At 42.9% G+C, this 12,270-nt stretch overlaps 1 protein-coding gene across 1 annotated transcript in view; it reads left to right on the forward strand.

Annotated features, from left to right (window-relative positions):
* Positions 1-12,270, forward strand: part of STARD8 (StAR related lipid transfer domain containing 8) — an 84,757-nt gene that overhangs the window by 17,637 nt on the left and 54,850 nt on the right. The gene's annotated exons all lie outside the window — the stretch shown is intronic.

Below are 12,270 nucleotides of genomic sequence, written 5' to 3' on the forward strand. Positions count from 1 at the left end.
CATTAAAAAAAAGAAACATGAGGGGGCACCTAGGTGGCTCAGTCAGTTAAGCGTCTGACTTCGGCTCAGGTCATGATCTCACAGCTTGTGAGTTCGAGCCCTGCATCAGGCTCTGTGTTGACAGCTCAGAGCCTGGAGCCTGCTTTGGATTCTGTGTCTCCCTCTCTCTCTGCCCCTCCCCTGCTCTTGCTCTCTCTCTGTCTCTCACAAATAAATAAATGTTAATTTTTTTTAGGAAACCAATTTGACAATAAATTTCATATTAAAAAAATTTTTTTAAAGATTTTATACACTAGGGTCTTATTCCTTCTGAGCCTATGTAGATCTCCTCTTCCAAAGATCCCTCACAGGGAATGGGGTCATACCTTACTATCTCACTCCAATTCATTTTTTAGCCACTCAAAGTCACTATAGCACTGCCGTACACAGGACTCCTTCAACTTGAAGATAGGTAGGTTTGTCTACAGGGAAGGAAAAATGAGAGAAAAGAGATGATAATTAACGTTCAGCCTGTAGTGGCCACCTGTCAGAACCATTTAGGTCCCAATGAAGAAATAATTCCTGTGGACCATGCTCCTATAACTCCTTTAAAATACTATCAGGTAAATACCAATCCTTACCACATCCAGCCTTGTCACAGATGGTGACTAGAAGTCACTTGCTGCTTAGAATTTATCCTATAAATAGACTTGAAGTTCGGGCCCCTGGGTGGCTCAGTTGGTTCAGCGTCTGACTTTGGCTCAGGTCATGATTTCATAGCTTGTGAGTTCGAGCCCCACATCAGGCTCTGTGCTGACAGCTCGGAGCCTGGACCCTGCTTCAGATTCAGTGTCTCCCTCTCTCTTTCTCTCTGCCCTTCTCCAGCTCACACTCTGTCTCTTTCTCAAAAAATAAGCATTTAAAAAATTAAAAAAATAAACATGACATTTAGAATTCAATGTGATATAACCAACACTTTCTTTATCTAGAAGGCTTCTAAGAGAGTTAGGACTGAGGGAATATATATAGCTTTGAGGGAGAAAACTCCCTCCTTTTTCTCTCTAACAAGTTTCTTTGCACCTTGCTGCGTATTTGCCTTCAGTCTCTGGTGTCCTACTTGGGTGGGCAAGTTAGTGGCATTCTTCGAACAGCTCCCTTTCATTGAGGAGGAAACAGTTGTCTAGAAGGGGATGCCTGGTTTGGGGAAGAAAAGAAAGGATACTAGCCAGGATTTCACAGTCTGAACTCCTAGCATTGGCTGGGCTTTGCTGAGGTCATTTAGGCCATCCTTGGCTCTAGCTTGGCCTCAGTTATTCCCATTGGCTACAGTTTTTCATTAGGATGAGGTCATCACTTGAATGGAATGAGCATGAGATCATCCACTAGCTGGAATGAGCATGACTTTCTAGGAAGGTAACAGAAACTGAAAGGCACCAATGAACACGTGGCATGCTAAAGGCCTATGTGAGGCGTCTTGGGGAGATGTTGGAAGAGATGTCCTGAGCTCTTGCTCCTGAAGACTACTCCAAGTAGTTGGAGCCAGTTTGGGCACAGTTTTACCTGGAGGCAGAGAGGGGATCTGGTGACTTCCCAAGTACTTTTCCACCTTCGGATTTTGAGTTCTTGGGTGGCAGCTGCTAGAAAAGAAGAGTTAGCCGGGTGAGGTGTTTATTTGCATTGCCGTGACAGCAGACAAGAGGGACTTATTTTGATGTGGGAACACTGCAATGATCAGCATACAGCATACATCTGCTCCTCCACTGCCCACCTCTTCCCTCATCACCATTCCGGGACTTCTGGCTAAGCACAGTTCCTGCTTTGCAAAAGAGACTTCTGAGGGCACAAGACCTGTGGTCTGCCCAGTTCTGGGAGAAGGACAAACTTCTACATTTCAGAGACACCAGCTGCAGAGGCTAAAAGGAAACCCCTCATACCCTGAAATAGTGACCCCCTCAGATGAATGCACTTGCAGCTTCCAAGTTGCCTCATTAGAATGTCTGTGCCAAGCCCAGCAACAGTGCTGAATCCTGGAAGGGTGGGCACTAGGTGCCTGAGAGGTCTGTGACTTCCAGAGGAAAGAGGAATGTCTTTTAGGGGATGTGGCCAGGCAGAAGAGATTGCCACCTACAAAGCTGAGCCGGGACTAATTTTTGTGCTACTTCTTTAGGTTAAAGTTTGAAAATGTCTAAGAGCAAATGTGAATACATTGTCTCAGGCCAATCCGAGGACTATCTGGCACAAATTATGATTTTACGTGGATTTGGCAATGGAAGCAGCAAGGCACTGGGAACCAGGGGACCTAGATTTTTGACCAAATTTCATTACCAATTCACTCTGTCAGCCCAGCCAAGGAACTTCTATCTCTAGACCATGGTTCACGTCTATAAAATGGAGCTTATTGCATGGGGCTCTTGTATGAGTCATACAAGATAGTGCATTAAAATGTTAAAGTACTTAACAAATGTGATTATTTCTGAGATCTAGCTCATGTAAGGAGCCGAAATCTTTGGGGTTTTTTTTATTCATTTATTTTTGGAATATGGAATACCCTCACATGTCTCAAACATAAAGAGATATGAAAATAAAAAGTTTTCCCACCCTTGTCTCTCAACCACCCAGAAATCCCTTTGGAGGTGACCAATGTTACCACCTTCTTCGGCCCTTGATGAGTTTAGAAGGTCTAAAGTGAGTTTGCTAGACAGGACATCAGTGGAGGCTGTGGCTGCCTGATTTGGTGTGGGGGAATGGCTGACCAGAATGTGCAGAAAAGGCAATGGAGAAGGAATTGTGGGGAGGGAAATGTGGGCAGTGGTGGAATAAGCACTAGTCTGGGTGACAAGAGGCCTAGGATCCAGTATTGACAGCTCCACTCATGGTTGAATGATCTTAAGAACTTTTCCCTCTCTGATCCTCAATGTTGCATCTGCACATTAAAACTATTATGTTTTCACATGCCATTCTTACAAGTTCCTCCAGAGTTGAACAGATGTGGTAGAGGAGAGGACCAACCAGGGACATATTAGAGAAGAAAAAGCCAAGACACTGATTCAAAGCTGACAATCGAATGTGATTTGCATATGTAATCTTTTTCATGTTAAGATCAATCAAAGGCCTTTCTGACATGCTACTGCTTTTGTCCTTTGTCAGTGGTCTCACTGACAGAGCAAACCTTTGGTACAGTTTTCACTGGAGAATGTTAGGAATGTCTAACTTGATTCAACATATGTAGTTCTGCCCAGGCCCAAGATGATGGCCTGATGGGACTTTGGCAGTCCTGCTATAATGGTCCAAGAATCCACTAGCATAATGTTTCCCAAATTTTACATATTTGTGAATCAACTTCACAATTTTAACCATCACTTCATCCTGTGCCAAAAGTTTATACTTATTTTTTTACTTACATAAATCTGATTTTAAACAATAGCCTTACCATAATATCTATGAAATTAGTGCTTGAAGTACTAGTTACATCTTTCCTAATACATATTGAATTCAGTATATATCTATCATGATTCAAAATGTCAATGTATCACTCCAAATCATCCCATGTGTATAAACAAGCATTGGAAAACACAGAAGTAGCAGTAACACAAACCAGCAGGTCAGAAGGAGGCTCAGGCCTTCAGGGCTCACTCCAAGACTTACTAGGTGCTCTTGGGCTCCCTGCAACACTTCACACTCCTTCCAAGTCCTTATATCCTGTTATGCAGCACAAATTGATCCTGAAATGGAAGTAGGTTCTGGAGCCTAAAAGGAACTACTTCCCTCCAAACAAAATCGACAATTCTGAATGGCATCACAAGAACTAAAGTGAGAACACTTGACTAGGAAACCAGAAGCTCTAGGCTCCAGTTTTGGCTCTGCCATTTTCCAACTTTAAGACCTTAGGCTTGTCCCATTCTCTCTCTGGGCCTTAGTGTCCCCAACAATAAAGTGAGTAATTTGGAGGGTGCCTGGGTGGCTCAGTGTGTTAGGTGTCTGACTTTGACTCAAGTCATGGTCTTGCAGTTTGTGGGCTCAAGCCCCGCATCAGGCTCCACACTGATGGTGTAAAGTCTGCTTAAGATTCTCTCTCTCCCTTTCTCTCTGCCCCTCCCCCACTTGCGCTCTCTCTCTCTCTCTCTCTCTCTCTCTCAAAAATAAATAAACTTTTAAAAATGAATTTGGTCTAATGACCTCGAAATTCAATGATTGCTCTGAAAATCAATGACTCCTTCACTTATAGACCTCACACTTCTGCTTAACCCATTGGCTCCCAGTAGCTTGCAGAGGTAAGGAGGCTGCTGACCTGACCTCCCACCAACGTTGTACCAAATCCTCCCTAAGTCCCCTTGCTCCCAGTGCACGAAGCTCCTTTTGTTGCCTGAAGCCATTCAGAGCTTCTCTCCAGGCTCCTGCTGAAGTGGCTAAGGCAACCTGTGGGGTAATAGTTGGCCTGTAACAAGAGCCTGGTTCCCTAATCCAACTGGCTTTGGCCTGGCTGCAAGCTTGGCCTTAGCACCGGATTCTGTCTATCAGCTGCCCCAGACCCCCTCCTCCAGCTCTGAAGTGGGCAGGGAGACCAGTTTTAAAGGGAAAAAATAAAAACAAATACATAATATAAGTGCATTTATTTAAGCTGCTATTGGATATTACTTCCAAGGCTCAAGGGGGCAGAAGACTAAAATACTGAGCCTAAGAAAATCAGCATAATAATAATAATAATAATGATAATAATTAACTTCCTTTACTTTTATTTTTTTTATTTTTATTTTTTTTGCAACGTTTATTTTATTTTTGGGACAGAGAGAGACAGAGCATGAACGGGGGAGGGGCAGAGAGGGAGACACAGAATCGGAAACAGGCTCCAGGCTCTGAGCCATCAGCCCAGAGCCTGACGCGGGGCTCGAACTCACGGACCGCGAGATCGTGACCTGGCTGAAGTCGGACGCTTAACCGACTGCGCCACCCAGGCACCCCTCCTTTACTTTTAAAATAACAAATCATTCTTGTAACTATTTCTTGATAGATTTGGTCACTTAACATTTGCTATTTCATGAAGAATATTTGCAGGGTATAGCTTATCTAGCATTTGACAAATAGTTTATTCAGCAACTTGGAATAGTATAAAAATTTACTTAGTTAGGGGGTATCTGGAAGTGATTATCATTTGAGACAGGAAATCTTTCAACTGTGATCTACAATGAATTCAGCCAAGTCAAAAACACTGTCCTATGAGTTGAGATTTCTAAGATCTAGTCCCAGATCTGACATAAACTTCTGTGACCTTGACTTAGTTGTTTCCTTTCCCTGGACCTCAATTTTCCTGCCTGGAAGTTGAAATTGAAGGTCCCAAAGTTCTTTGCACTCTGTCATCCTCTGCCCTCCATCCCTACCAGAGTCAGTCTGAAAGGAGGGAAAGATGGAGATAGGGTCAGTGGAAATGGCAATTTCAAGATGTTCTTTGCAATGGGAGAAGGATTTCCAGACCTGTGAGAGGAGTATAACAGCTTCCTTTTGTGTGGAAAGGGGCTGGGAAGCTCAGGTTCCCAATGCCTGTTTTCAGGAGTGTAAGACAGAAAGCTAGGCCCAGGCTTACAGATACAGGCCTGAGGCACAGGATAATGTCCTGAGGCACAGGATAATGAAACATTTTTTATAGCCTGGATCAATCCAGAATATCAGAGCCAGGGCTGGATGACCTGGTGTAGCTACCCATGGGCTAGAAAGGGAGCAAGAATTGTAGGAGGAGGGGCAGGTATGGAAAAGACCTTGGAAGTATTATTTTGGACACTTCTACCAGAAGATCCCATAAATTATTGAAACTCAGCATTAAAAATAATTATTCATCATCATTCTCCTGGAAACCCCTCCTTCTGTAAGACTCTCTTTCTTGGTTAATGCACCATCATCCACCAGTCAGTCAAGTAAAAATCATGAGAACCATTTGGACACCTCCATCTCTCTCATTTGTCATCCAGTCACCAAACCATGGCCATGAAACTTATCTGTAATGTTTCCTACTTCTGCCCCTTCTTTTCCATTCACACTAGGATAGCCCTCCATCTCAGTCCTTAGCATCTCTGGCATGGATGGTTGCTTGGCTTCTTAACTGGTATCCCTGTCACCATGCTTTTCCTTCTATTCCATTTCCCATACACTGCCATAGTTCTGTCTTTAGGAAAATAATTTGGTTGCTCAAAAATTTTGATTGTTCCCTACCTTTGGCCAAAGTCCAAATTCTTTGCATTGGCATTCAAGGTCCTTCACAACTTAAACAACTATCTTTCTTTCATCTCCCACCACATCCTTACATTTCTGAGCTCCATGGGACAACTCCTTATTTCCTATACATACAATGAACCCTTATATTGGGCTCTCTACTGGGTATGTCTTTGCCAGCTCCCACCGCCACAAACATTTGGTCTGTTAAGCCATCCTCTGGACTCCCTTTCCATTGTGTCCATATCTCTATTATAACACATCATACTGATCTTCATTTTCTTCTTTTCTTTCCTGTATCCCTTACAGACAATTAGTGTATGAGAGTGACGTCTCATTGATTTCTATATTCCCAGAACTAAGCACAGGATCTCACGTAAACAATGAATCTACCAAAGATTGTCTTTTTTTTTTTTGATAACATAACAAAAGAACTGCTGGTAATCAGGCTAGTGCCTTCTTCATCTCAGCAGACTTTGTTCCCTATCGTTTCATCTCTGAACTAGCTATTACAAATTGACACACAGCCCCCACTGTCTCCAGATGACAAATTCTTAAGACAGGGTCTTTAAGGTCCTGTAGTTCCAGTTAATGGTGCAGATCCATGTAAAGCACATTTCCACCGAACTCTTGAAACTTCAAGATTGCCTTAATCTCAAGGCAGGAAGGGCACTTAAAGGACCTTATTAACCAGTGGTTTTCAAACCAAACACTGAGGAACCCTAGAGTCCCCAGAAATTCATTGGGGAATGTCAAAGAGTTGAGGGGTGCTTCATTCAACCAAATGTAAACATTTTGGAGATTTCATGAAGATTTCATTTGGAGACTGGAGTTGGGCACATAAAAGTAGACGTTGCAGACCACTGCTCTAGCCCAGTGCTCAATTGCTAACAGCCTCCCTTTTATACCATTCCTGCTAATGTGTTCACTCAGGCTTGGACCAAATTCTCCAGATATGGTCAAGTATCCCTTTTCATTCTGTACTCAATTGAAAGTTCTTCTTTATATACAACCAGAATCTGCCTTATAACTTCCACCCAGCTGTCCCATTTTCACTCCTTGGAGTCTCATGGAAGTTGTTCCTTCTTCAATAAGACCAATGTACTGGCGTTTAGAATTTCCCAAAGTCTTAGATGGAAGTGACTTTGTAGTTCATACAGTCCAATGCCTTCATTGTATTTGGGGAGCTCAAAGCTGAGTGATCTGCACAACAGCAGACAACTCATTGGTGGTAAAACTGAGACTAGAAGCCAAATTCCCACTCATCTATAATGTCCTCCCCTGAATCTGTCTTTCCCCTGAGTAAATAGCTCCAACTCCAACTCCTAAAATTATTTCTCACAGTCCTGATGACTATTCCCTAAACTTACTCCCGATTAACAGTAACCAATGGCTGAAGATCCACAGCTCAGCTGGTGGATATTCTATGGCACCTAGGCTTTGGTTGGCCTAGGGTAAGGGCAAAGGAAAAGGAAAGCAAACTGGCATCAGAAACAGAGCTGTTCCCTCACCACAGCCTGGATGCTGCTCTCCATAGGACTAAATTCCATTCAAACAGTGCTCCTCCCATGGCAGGGCAGCCAAAGGGCAGCTTTCAGAGGTCCCTTCTGACTGTCTGCTGGAGGGTCCTGCTGTGTGACCTTCCACATCCCAAACCCAGAAACAGGAAGAGTTGGTTTGGTTTACATTTTGAAAAGAAAAATGAAAACATAGGAAGTGGGGCGCCTGAGAACAGAGGATTCCAACTCTGTGTGCATGTGCCCCTGGAACAGGATATTTCAGAGAATACAGTCCACAAGAGAAGGGAACAGCCTCCTTATTAAAAACAAAACACAAAGCCTGTCAAGGTTTGGAAAGAGAAAAAGGCCAAAAGGAGACTCTTAAGGAGGGGAGGGACAGCTCTTTCAGAATCTCCAACTCTTCTCCCCCATCCACCACTTTGAGCTGTTGTACTTTGATCTCACTGCTGTTATCACCACATCTGGCCCCCAGAGATGCCCTGCTCCCTTCAACCTATGGCCCAGAAGAAGGTCCAAGCCTCTTTTCTTGTTTCTCTGAAGATCATAAAAACAGGCTGTCACTCAGAACCTTACTTTAAAACCAAGAAAAAAAAACAGACAGATTAATTACAGAACCTACAAACAGCAGAACAACATTCAGGCTTTACAAAGTAAATGCCTCTTATCTTAAAGCCAGCAAAAGGTGGGACGCACTTTGCCAGTCCCCAAACATCCCTCAGGATAACTACTTTATTGCTGCACATGAGCTGCTGTAAGTTTGCCTGGCTTTCTCCCCACTTAGCTCTCTGTTGCTGGGAGGCGAGTGTCATCTTATTTCCCAACCACAGTTACCAAAAGAGCCAATGCAAAAGGTCTTTTAGAAAAATAAAAATATTCTAGGGGCACCTGGGTGGATCAGTCAGTTAAGCATCTAACTCTTATTATTGGCTCAGGTCATGATCTCACAGTTGGTGAGATCGAGAACCACATAGGGCTCTGTGCTGACAACACAGAACTTCCTTGGGATTCTCTCTTGCCATCTCTCTGCCCCTACCCTCCCCTGCTCTCACGCTTTCTCTCTCTCTCACACAAAATAAATAAATAAATAAATAAATAGATAAATAAAAATAAAACTAAAGCCATGTTTAAAAAAAAAGAAAGAAAAAAAACCCAGAACCCCTTGGGTCCTTTCCAATTCTGGTTTTTGCATTGAGGAACATGGCCAGTTGACAGGTAATTGGCAGGGTAAAAATGTGGATCATTTGTGTGCCAAAGAGACATAGTCCTGCAAAGAAACAGTTCTGGCCATCTCTGGAGCTTCTACAGGCACACACAAACACGTGTTACATGCATGTATGCACGCATACACACATACACACACATAACATCTTTACCAAAGTACTAGTTCTGCAGAGTAACAGCTCCTTCAAAACACAAAAATGAACCACTGTCTCTTGCTTCTCAAAGGGGATTATGTGTCCCCTTGGGCCAGAGGTATGCAGAACCTCTTCCTGGAACATGCTTTCAAGAGCATCTGCTTGGAATGGTTCATTCTTCTTAAAAGATCTGGGTGGAGGGAGCATTATTTTTATATTAAAACAAGCACAGATATATGTTATGGAATAGCATGCAAAATTCACATGAATTTGTGAGATAAAAGTGGAGACTTCAAAGAAATTTCACACTTGTAGCTGACTACCTGGGCTTCTCCAGCTTTTTGGGGGCTGTGTTGGGAATGAGTTCATTCCGTTCAGCCATTTGGTACTTTGGTGCAAAAGTTTGAGAAGCACTCACTGAAATGGTGGACACCCTGAGGGTAGAAACTTTGTCTCACTCCTTTCTGTATCTTCATGCCCAATACAGAGCAAGCCACAGAGAGATTGTGCTCAAGAACTATTTGTTGCACCTTTCCATCCACCTATCTGCCCATTTGTCCTTGTCAAAGAACAAGCAAAAAAGGCAGCCTTGAAGTGAGTGGTGGAAAGAACTCAGTTTCTGGAGATTTCAGACAGCTCTGGGTCTGAAGTCTAACTGTATCACTTATTAGTTGTGTGACTATCTCTCTGAGCCTCAGTTTTCTCAGTTTAAAAATGTGGATGCAATACTCATCTCCTGGGTTGTTGCAGGAACTAAGTGTGATAGTGGGGGATGGGCTAAATGGATGATGGGCATTAAGGAGGGCATTTGCTACAATGAGCACTGGTGTTATATGTTAAGTGATGAATCACTAAATTCTACTCCTGAAACCAGTATTACACTATATGTTAACTAACTACAACTTAAATAAAAATTTGAAAAAGAATAATTTTCTTAAATGTTAAAAAAGAGTGCTTTATAATCTCTTAGGCAATATGCAAATAATAGTTATTAAGATTATAAAATGACCGCCATGACTAGCCCTGGCAGTAGGGTGAGGGAAGGGAGAGAGATTTTCTGCAACCCAGAAGTCTGATTTCGGATTAAGAAGGCAGGAGCTGAGGCCTCAGCAATGAGCCACTGGGCCTCTCGGATGTGGAGGGTCAATGTTGAATCATGACTCTAGAGCCCCACCCCCACTTCAGAGAAGCACTTCCCAGGCCAGAGGGCAACTTCTGGTGGAATGATGGAAGGATCAGATGAACCTGATATACCTCAGGTCTCCAAAGACCAGACATACTTGCTTTCTCATGTCTGCCAATGAGCTCCTTGGTGGCCTGGCTCATAGCAAGGATCATTCATCAGTAGGGGCTCAAGTACAACCAGGAATGATGACTTGGCTGCTAACAAGCTATGTCACCTTGGGCAAGTATCTTCTCCTTCTGGGCCTTGACTTCCTCATCATTAAAATGATGAGATTGTAAAGGGTAGACTCTAAGGCCATTGATCTCCTACACACTATGGTTATGTGACCCTTAACTGAAAAGGCATTTGACCTTGATTCCTCCCCCCCCCAAAAAAAATAAGTGATCAATCTGATCATCTGATAGTTTGATACTGGACCCCAGGCATTGTGGGGATGCCTGACTGGAATTCTCTTCTCTTTGTAAGTCTGCTGTGTCTTGCTGGACTGGCAATATGGGATCACAGTCCAGGTAAGGGATGTATGGATAAAGCAGGTGTTTCCCGAGCCCTGGGCTCTGGCCCAGGTACTTCACAATATAAAATGAGGAAAGGGAAGAAAACAGGAAATGCTGTCCACAATATACACCTAATTTTTCAGGAAGAATTCCTTCTAGGCCAGCTCGCTGTCTCAGAAGTCAGCAACAGCTGCTGAGCTGGAAAGCTGACTGCTGCAGTCTCTGGGATTCTAGGGCTCCCTGCCCCCATCTCAACATCTTTAGACCTTTGCCATTTTTCAGAGCTTATTTCAAATACTATTGCCTCCCCCTTCAAATCCCCAGCATACTGTGTATCTGTCTAATAGTATGGATCTAATTCTGTCTCATGTTGGAACTATTTCCTTTCACATATGGATTAGAAATAAAATACATTCTCCAAGGAAAAATTTAAACCTGTATATCTGAATATAAAATAGAGAGTCAAAGTCCTATAATCGCTCATTCCCACTTTCCATAATTAACCACTGTTTGGAGATTTCTTTGCAGCTTCCCAGAAAGCTTCTATTGTCAAAGCTATTGAAAATGCAGGAGCATGTTATTTGGATAGAGTGATGGCTCTGCAGACCAAACAGTTGGGTTTGTGGCTCAGCTCTCCATTTGCTGGTCAGATCATCTTGTGTGAATTATGTGTCCTCTTTGATTCTTGGTCCTCTGCTCTGTAAAATGGGATAACAATCCCTCTCCTGCTATCTCACTGGATTATTGTAAAGACCAAGTGAGACAAAAGAAATAAAAGCCTTTTTGCAACTGTAAATGGTACTCTATTTATCTCCATGCCTGTGTCTGCAACTTGAATGTAAGCACCTTGACAACAGAAACCTTGGTCCACTGGGGCTGAAGTTCCCATTACCCTTAGCTCCAATAACATGTCTAGAACAAGAAGGTGGTGAATAATGGGAGATATGGAACTGAATCCCAGAGGTTGTTGCTTTGCTCCTTTCCTGCTTCTGGGAACATAGTTCCTTGACTTTCCTTTGGAGACAAGCCCAGCTGAGAAGACCATTTTTCTCTTTTCTTTTTAATATGAAATTTATTGTCAAATTGGTTTCCATACAACACCCAGTACCCTCCTCAATACCCATCACCCACCCTCCCCTCCTTCCCACCCCCCATCAGCCCTCAGTTTATTCTCAGTGTTTTAAGAGTCTCTTATGGTTTGGTTCCCTCCCTCTCTAACTTTTTTTTTCCTTCCCCTCCCCCATGGTTCTCTGTTAAGTTTCTCAGAATCCACATAGGAGTGAAAAAATATGGAATCTGTCCTTCTCTATATGACTTATTTCACTCAGCATAACACTCTCCAGTTCCATCCATGTTGATACAAAAGGCCATATTTCATTCTTTCTCATTGCCACGTAGTATTCCATTGTGTATATAAACCACAATTTCTTTATCCATTTGTCAGTTGATGGACATTTAGGGTCTTTCAATAATTTAGCTATTGTTGAGAGTGCTGCTATAAACATTGGGGTAAAAGTGCCCCTATGCATCAGCAC

This window comes from Felis catus, chromosome X (genome assembly GCF_018350175.1).
Source record: "Felis catus isolate Fca126 chromosome X, F.catus_Fca126_mat1.0, whole genome shotgun sequence".
Lineage (NCBI taxonomy): Eukaryota > Metazoa > Chordata > Mammalia > Carnivora > Felidae > Felis > Felis catus.